General features: G+C 38.8%; 1 non-coding gene across 1 annotated transcript; it reads right to left on the reverse strand.

The window, feature by feature from the left end:
- Window positions 1-654: 654 nt before the first annotated feature.
- TRNAH-GUG (transfer RNA histidin (anticodon GUG)) lies at window positions 655-726 on the reverse strand. Its single transcript has one exon. It is a non-coding gene; the product is annotated as a tRNA-His (tRNA).
- Between the last annotated feature and the right edge of the window lie 8782 nt (window positions 727-9508).

Below are 9508 nucleotides of genomic sequence, written 5' to 3' on the forward strand. Positions count from 1 at the left end.
AGAGAAAGACAGAAACCCAACTGCACAAAGTGAAATTTTCCATTTGAATAAGTCCTGTAATCTGAACAGTGCATGTAGCTGAATAATCCTATTGATAAGTTAATGGCTAGGGCTGGAAAGGACCTTAAGATCATCTAGTTCCAACCCCCCTGCCATGGGCAGGGACACCTCACACTAGACCAGGTTGCTCAAAGCCCTGTCTAACCTGGCGCTGAACGCTGCCTAGGATGGAGCACTCACCACTTCTTTGGGCAACCTGTTCCAGTGCCTCAACATCCTCACAGTAGAAAACTTCTTCCTTATATCTAACCTGATCTTCCCCTGTTTAAATTTTAACCTATTACCCCATGTCCTATCACTGAAGTCCCTGATGAAAAGTCCCTCTCCAGCATTCTTCAGATAGTGGAAGGCTGCTAGGAGTTTTCCACGCAGCCTTCTCTTCTCCAGGCTGAACAGCCCCAATTTTCTCAGCCTATCTTCATACAGGAGGTATTATCATTCTCGTGGCCCTCCTCTGGACTTGTTCCAACAGTTCCATGTCCTTCTTATGTTGAGGATATCAGAATGGTACACAGTACTCCAAGTGGGGTCTCATGAGAGAGCAGAATAAAGGGGCAAAAGCAGAGCCTGTGTGCCGTGTTATCACCAGGATGATGCCGTGACTCGGATTCGAACCGAGGTTGCTGCGGCCACAACGCAGAGTACTAACCACTATACGATCACAGCGTGCTACCAGGGCTCTGACAGAAATAGATGTGCAGTGTGGCCACATTTCTACTGTAAGTGTAGACCAACAACAGAGAAAATAATCTTTATACTATTCTAAGCATTATAAAAGGTACCCTCAAACCTGACCCAGCTTCCACTGTGAAGAATAATTGCACCCCTAAGAGTGAAAGGCTCCCACTTACCATATCAATGGAATGAAACACCCTGGCAGTGGTGGTAAAGATCATGGGAAAACTGATCTGCAGGAAGCTTCCCATGTAGTATCAGCCAAACCAGCTCTGCTATGCTTGACTCTCCACTTCTATCAAAATCAAAATACCACAAGATCCCTGACTCATACAGTGGCCAGACTGTGCCCCCCAGGCACTCTGCCCTGTGTGCCCTGACTGAAGGGAAGAGGGACCAGGGGTCTGTAGGAGCTGGGAACAAGAAGGTTGCTGAAAAGAGAAGAGGAAGAGCCTTGGGAGCTAGGGAAAACCAGAACTGATTAAAAGAAGTAGGGTAGCCTGCTTCTGCTCACTGAGTGAATTTGTAATTGGTAAGGTTCAGCTGTGGCTAGAAAAGCTGCCTATTTGGATTTATTGCCCACTGTTATATCTCCTGAAAAACTGCTTTACCTTCTAATTGCTTTTGGGATAGTAAATAAGTGCATATCAAGAAAAACAAACAAACAAACAAAACATCAAGCCAACAGCCCTGAAACTCCTTTTCTGGTGTTGATGCTGCTGTTGATACTGAGAGTACTGTTCTACAAACTTCACCTGAAAGAATAGATAAATCAAAAAGTGGCACTTTCAGCAAACAGAAAATAAGCATGTACACATGTGACCACTTCTTTCCCTTTGCAGAGACATTTCTTAGAACTATAACGAAATTATAAGCAGTGGCCTTTCTTCCAAGATAGTATAATTAAGAATCAATTACATTTTGCACTGAAACACTGACTACCCTGTAACCATTTGGTAATTGAGAAGCAGCTCTATTGTCATTTTTATGTAGTTACACAGAATTACACAATCATTTCAATGGAGTTATGTTGAGAAGTTGTGTGTAAATTTGTTCATATTAAGTCCTGCAACTTAAGGACTCAATGTGAAATAACTGCTCACTTGGAACAGACTCTAAATCCAGTATGTACAGCCCTGTGACTATGGAAAGGACAGGTTACTTAGTAAGTCAGAAGTGTTATCATTAGTATCTTGTAATGTAAAGTGGTTACATGCTAGTGAATTATTTCAATTATTTTATTATATTGGTGAACTAAAGAAATGGAACAACTGATAAAAATGTGTTGAAAACTTCCTAACATGCAGAAACTAAGGGCAGGGCTCAAAAACCTATCACTGAGTGTGTTCAGCTGGTATCTTCAAAATTCGAAAGATACTTAACATTAAACAGGAGAACTTCAAATCACTTATTTAGTTCACAAGGAGTTTTGGATACTTGAGTAATTCTATATTTGTATAATGTCTCTATAATGCTGTGAAGTTAAAGTTGAGTAAGGTTTTTAATTTTTACTTGTGGCACACTGGGATATAAAACACACCTACAGTGAAATTATAACAGAAAGCTTTCGTTTTTGACTGATCCAAACCATGAACCTCAGGGCCTGGAAGAATAAAAGGTTCTTACTCATATGTGGTGCAAAAAGATAAAATACTAATCATAATAATGTGGTGCACTTCAAAGAAGAACCCCACCTGAACACAACAAAAGGAGGTGTGTGTCAGGAGAAGGGGCTGGCTGAATTCATGAAAGAAGCTGACAGGGATAATTTCTTGCCCTTCACGGGACTGATAACTCTGGTAAAATTTGAAAATCTGAGACTGATAAATAGGAACCTCACCTGGGCAAGGCTTGTGCATTAATTGTAAAATATCCTTCAATCCTCTAACATAGCTATGGAGTTAAGCCTACCTAACAGAGGCATGCAGGCATCACTATTTTAAGTAGCAGTAGCTGGGTTTCTTTCAATAGAAAACTCTCCTGTTTAAGCATAACATAAAAAAAAAAGGAATCTAAATATTAATTTTCAATGTTCAACTTCACACATATGCAACTTTGCTTTTCTTTTGAGAGCACAGAGGTGTTCAGAAATCTCATCTTTCTAGCAGTGGCTTTTAGAGCTTGTCAAACACAGATGGAAATAATGACCTATCTTCTTCATTAGGCACCATGTGTCAGTCACTCTCATCTTTGTGAAAAATAAGATTTTAAGTAACAACAACATAAATTTCACTGAAGTTAATTTAAAGTCCTCAATTTACGTTTTCTGCATCTGTTTTTAAGCTGGTCCCTTCCAGGGTATTTTTGTGTATCAGAGAGTAACCACAACCCTTTCCTCTATTGAGATTATTACTTTGTGAGTGATGATGCTAAGGTAATAGATCAGCTTCTTTCTCACCTAGGAACAACGTCTTCTACCCTGCAGGATCCAGGAAACCTTTCATTCAGATTGCCCAAAATAAAAGCAGAATTTATTGGTAAATTCCTTAATTACCAATGAAAGTTAGAAAATACAAGGTAATTACAAAGAAAAGTATTTAGCTGGACATTATGAAAAGGACTGATAAGGGAGAATAATGATTTAATTAGAGTTTGGGATTATTACCTGCAATGGTCAGAACTGATTATTCCTTCCCCTCCCCCCCACTCCTATTTTTAAGTTGTCTCTGAGAGCATGTCTCAAGTCCTGCATAATTTGAGGAAATTGCCATGCAATATGCCTGATAAATAGGATTCGCTCTCTATCTTCTCTACTGCCCATCCATCTCATGAACAAGGTGACAGTTGATTCATAATGTTACCTTATCAAAGCTTTTTGACTCATGTGACTGACCCATTTCCACCTTGCATAATCTTGATGAATGCAAAGATATTTCCCAAGAAATATTTTCCAAAACCGCACACAGAACCGTTATTTTCTTCAACTAATTCAGCTCCTATCAGTTTATGAGACTTCTGTCTGAATATACTAAACAAAAGAAAACCCTGGAAGCTGAATATCCAAGGCCAGTGATACAGTACCTTAATACAAATTGACATCACAAGTTTCGTAGTGAAGTATGCATTGGTCATATCTGATGAAATACCATCGTAAGTATCAACGTTTCTAAGAGATTTCTTAATGGGCTGCATCACTTGATCCCTGTTTTTGGAAATGGTTTTGAAATTCATTGATGATAAGATGGGACCAGTAAATGGGTAGATAAACTCAGGACTAAATAGCCCAGCTCTGAACCGATGTATGGCTGACTTTATGAAAGATGCTTTTTCCATGTGGAAGTCCTCCTATGAGAACACAATACTGTTAGCTGCTGGTAAAGTTTTTAGCAGGCACCACCACTGGTAGTACTTCTGCGTTAATAGAAATCCTTGCCATTTTCAGAGCAACAAACTCTAAAAACACTGTTTAAATCTTCACACACCAGTATTTTTGCCACTTTCCATTATTTCCACTTTACAGGTGAGTAAATTGAAGGCCAGAGAAACTATGACTCATCTAAATCTGAGTTATTGACTTTCATCCCTTGGCTTCAACTGACAAAATGTGCTCTGTCCCTTATGTCCCAGAGTAAATCAAAGCAGCTTTTTCATTAAGTTTCAGACACGTCTCAGCCACAATGCTGTCTGCTGGTCATGGACAACATAATGAAGTAAAAGAAGTTTTCACATGCACCAAAGTGACCTCAAAATTTCTCTTTTATTTTTGTACTCATGAAAGAAAGGTGTATTTTCAAAAAGATTCTAGCAAATTTTTAAAATTAGCTAAGAGAGTTTCTTTTACGTAATAGAGGCCCTGGAATGGAATTTTGGAGTAAAAATTTCTGACAGGCTCTTAGCTAAAGGCACTAGCAAAGTTCTCTGTGCATTCTGAGTAATTGAATGGTACATTTCGCCTTCACTTATGCTGTGTACCCTCAGTTGATTTCATTGGTGTTTGAAATCCTGATTAAGAAACATTAAGAACAGTTCAGATTTTACCCCTGTTCAAACTATATGACAGTGTCAGTCTCTACATTTGTCATTAGATATCTATTAGACATTTAATACAGTGCCCAGCTTAATATCCTGGCTAAAATTGAGTAATTGAGATTGATATATGGGTTAACAAATATTTAATTTTCTTGTGGGTATTAATCAAATAGAAAACAATTATGCATTTGATCTCGTTGAATCACCACAATACCCATGTAAACGTATTCTGGCTAAATATGCCTGTGCCTAGTAAAATGTGGTTTATATCATCACTGTGCTTTGGCTAACTATAAAGAATTTATTACACTGGCAATTTGGACCCAAGTCTATTGAAAAGCTATCCATACTTTCTGCTCCATGAAAACATATTTAGAATTATTCCAGTGATTCTTTCTGTGATACTTGTTGGCCAAATCCTCTACATTAGCTTCCCCAAGAGATGCAAAATGTGGTCTAAGCCTTGGTAACCCACAGATCATAGCATTTGTTTCTAAATGGATGCATTTGCTAGTGAAGTTGTCCCCAGTTGACTCAGTGGAGATGTCACAAAACAGCATGATCTTCCAAGATAATTTTAGCTGCCTTGCTTTGTCTGTGTGGCATCACTACTCAAGATCACCAGCAGCATTAGTTAACTAGCTATGGATTTATCAATCATCATGAGCAACTTTTGCAAGATCGCAGTAAATTTGAATGGGGCTCGTATATTTTAACTGAGCTGCAGTGATGACAGCAGTTGCAGTATAGACTGACAAATGATTATTAATCCTAGAGGACTAATATGCAAAATAGCTTTGACTGCAATTTTGTGCTGTGTTGAGCTAATACAGACATATGAAGTAGGGTGGCACCTTGGACCTGGTCCCCTGTCTTCTTGTATTCCTATTCAGTGCCAAGTATAATAAATCTCTAAAACACAAGCTCCTTTATGTTAGGCTGATAGATAGCTCATTGGCAGATGTGCAGTGGAGTAGAGGCACAATAGGAGGTAGGGAACCCGAATACCATCCTGCCCTGGCAGCACCCAGGCCCACCACCAGAGAACATCAGCCCGTACAGTAAAGCACACTGGCAGGTGGTAAAACCTCAGTAACACAGGCAGAGAAACAAGCCCATACTCAAGCACATCCAGAGCTGTCCCACAATAGCCATCGGTCCCAGTGGTTCAACTGGAAAACCCAGCACCATGGGCCAATGGGAGAGCATCTCTGAAGAATCTCACAGTCCAATGTGTATGCGACACACTGCAAGAGCATTTTGGGATTGCATGAGACTTATTATGGAACAAGTGTGGCAAGTGAGGGAGAAGTGGATAAGAGGGACCAGTTACTTGTAAGTAGGGTACTGGTCAACACCTTTGCCTGGCCATGCCCTGCACCCATTCAACACAGTCAGTCTTGTATTCTTACTAACAATTGCTATTTTCCTGGGTGAGAGAAGTCCCTATTCTATGTGCATGGAGGTGCATGGAGGTCTAAGTGCCAGCAGCTGGATTGCGGATCACAAGCCATTGGGGATCATGTGTCTGGCATGTCAGCAACTGAAGTTAGCAAGGGTACATAAGCCAGTGTGTGAATGTTAGTGAAAACCAAGGCAGACTAGCCAGCAAATAGAATATGTGTGTGGATAAGCCCAGCTTTTGGAGAGGTTCATGTGGTAAATACATATGAACTTCCCACTAATAGGTCTTCATCCTGATCAGCCAGAGAGGACAACAGGAAGCTCTTTCTGCATGAATACTGTGTGTTTCTGCCTGTGTTCATCTGTGTAGCCTGTGTTGTGTATGTGCTTTTTCCACCTGTATTTGCAGGTACCTATTGAGAATACTTTCTCAGCCTCACTACTGGTTGGACCTGGAGCACTGACCTGTGGATACCTTGCCTCTATCAGAGAATTGCTGGATTTCGCAACTCCCTAAAACTGTACCCTCTCATGAAATTACATACCACCTATTGCAGCCCTGGACTGTAATATCTATGATGGTGTGTACTAAGTGATAACCTAGTCCTCTTTTCTACACTAAATAAGCAGACTGCCATGGAACTCCCACTAAACTCCTTTTCCCAGAAGTCTGCAAACACTGCCAGGCAGACTGCCACTAAAAGGGCTAGTTTACCCCCACTTCTGATACTTCTGTGAAGTAAACAATACAAACATATATCAAAAGAGAAAGGGACAGACATAGCCCTAAACAAAATTCTTCTCAAGCTGATGGGACCCAACTTCATCACATTTTAAACAAAAGCTTTAAGCCTCTCTTATACATGAGCTATTGTCTTTTGGTATCCTTTCTGATGTTCTTGTGAAGTGCCTTGAGGATACTTGATAATAAAGCGCTCTATGAGTTGGATTACCTTGTTCTGTATTGCAATGCATTATTAACACCAAACGCCCAATGAATAATGAAAATACAAGCTGGGAAATTACATGTTCTTTTTCCATTGCCTGTTCTAGTCTGATCTAAGCAACTCATTCTCTTCTTTTTGATGGGACAGACTTATGTTTGCTTAATTGAAAAGAATGTATATAGCATCTACCAATAGCATCTATCAATACCAATTACCAATAACAATACCATTGTCTGTCTTTAAAGGAGGATCAGAGGCTGACAATGTTGCTTGCTGGATTTTCTGAAAGCTTAACTATTTTTGTGCAACCTGCTAAAAGGAATTTTCAAAAATAAAAAAAAAATAAAATCTGTAAATTAGCATTTTTCATTCTAGATTTGACTAGAAAAACCAGCACAATTCTCCTTCAGATGAAATTTTCCAAAAACAGAAGTCTAGGAAAGCCATCCATAATAGTATTTTGTGCTACAAGTATTATGCAAAGGAGTTAGTGACAAACTTACTATGAGAACAGAATTTTAGGTGCTGTCCCCACAGAACATTAAAGTTCATCTCCAATTCTAAACTCACTTTCTTTCGTATTTTGCCTTCTCCATCACACTGTGTTATTTAAGACTAATTTACAGTTTCAGGCTTTCAGGTCTCATAGAAATTGGCTAGGTTATTTTGTTATCAAGACCATAAATAATGGAATCACGATTTCAACCAGGATGATTTATTTGTAATGTAATTAAGGAGGTAGCTTGGAAAAGCAACACTTATAAAGCAACATTACACAGTGAGTACATGCAAAAATATTCTCACGAATACAAACACACCGGAGATTATTGTACTTTCCTTACTGTCTAGTTGAACAACAAGGATATTGCAAGTAACACTGGTCCCTGAAAAAATGACAGTCCTAACTCAGCATTCTCACTTTCAAACACTATGCAAAGAAATTCAGCAGCAAAAAATGTCTTCACTCCAAGCAAGGGAAGACAGGATCAAGTATTTCTATATATCCCTGACTTGAAGAATGCATGCCTGGGATGGACCAGCTATCAGGCAATTATTGTTCACACTAGGCAAACGTAAATAACTTCTTCACTTACATTAAAATAGAAATATTACTGCTGCTATGCTTAGATGTACAGAGATTAAAAGAAAAATGCTACTTACAGGTAACAATATTACTTCACCTTCATGGGATTTTTCTGTGTCTTTCAAATACAAAGTTATCAATAAATGGTATTCAATCTTCAGGTAAGACACTCTAGGTAATGGTTTTACTATTGGAAATACTGACCTGGGTATAATAAGTGCCAATTTCTGTCTGAGATTACAGCCAGAACCTTATTTAAGCCTTTTTCTCCTAGCATTTCCTCTGACTTGCAAACTTGGAACTTAATCAAAGTATCAAGTTGCAACATTTCTCCCGGGGCATTAATTTTTCTTTCAATTTTTCATTTTGATTTCCCCCAGTATTAGACACACTGGTATCCTTTGAATTTGGATAGCTAAAACTATCTCCCATTCAGATATAAGGAAAATTCACTATTAAATTTGGTTGAGTCCAAGGGTACATAATAGTCGTAAATGACTATTTGTTAGTGTCCTCATTAAGAGGGAAATGGGTAGACAACCCAACTAACTGGCTGAAACATCAGAGTGCAACTTTCTGATGTGAAAAACATATTACCTCCAACCATTCAAAGTGTAGTTCACAGGAACACATAAAGGGGAATGATGCCTTCAGATCACTGTAAATTCTCAACAGAGACTGAACATAATCAAAAACATTTCAGCAGCAATGCTGGGCAGGAGTAGATGATTCAGCTTTCAGGGGACTTGATAGATACAAAATTGTGACTAATGTTTGCACAAAGGGACTTTTGTTCTTCCCTTATCTCCTGCACACCTTGTGCATAAATTGCTGTTTGATACTTGGAGCTCTCAACTCAACTAGGGAAAGGAAATCTCAGCGGGTATCTAACTACTAAAGTCCTTCTTTTCCCTGCATAATTCCAAAATACAATTGCTAAAAAGAGAAAACATAGCTTTAAGCTTGAAAAACAGATCAAGCAATCAGACAGATTTTCAGATGCCTTCCTTGCTGGGAAAACTGACTACAGTCACACTTGTGTGCCATTTGTCATGGTAGGTCTATTTAGCCATTGCACAACTCTTGTAAGAGACTTCCTAATTAACTGCTTGACTTTATTTAAGATCACACCTGTAATAACAAACTAGAGAAACTACCACCCACTTCGACTAGAAAACACTAGGACTGTAATGCTTTATTTCTTAAGAAGAAAGAGTAAGTTATCGACTCATTTTCAATCCACACTGGTAACACCTCATGAGACCGCATTCTGAAAATAGCTGTGTTGCTGTAACCTGTAATTAGTTTAGTTATGAATTCACAAATACATTAGTGAAATCAGAGGGGGTTTTAAAATTTTAACCCAATA

This window comes from Lathamus discolor, chromosome 1 (assembly GCF_037157495.1).
Source record: "Lathamus discolor isolate bLatDis1 chromosome 1, bLatDis1.hap1, whole genome shotgun sequence".
Taxonomy (NCBI): domain Eukaryota; kingdom Metazoa; phylum Chordata; class Aves; order Psittaciformes; family Psittacidae; genus Lathamus; species Lathamus discolor.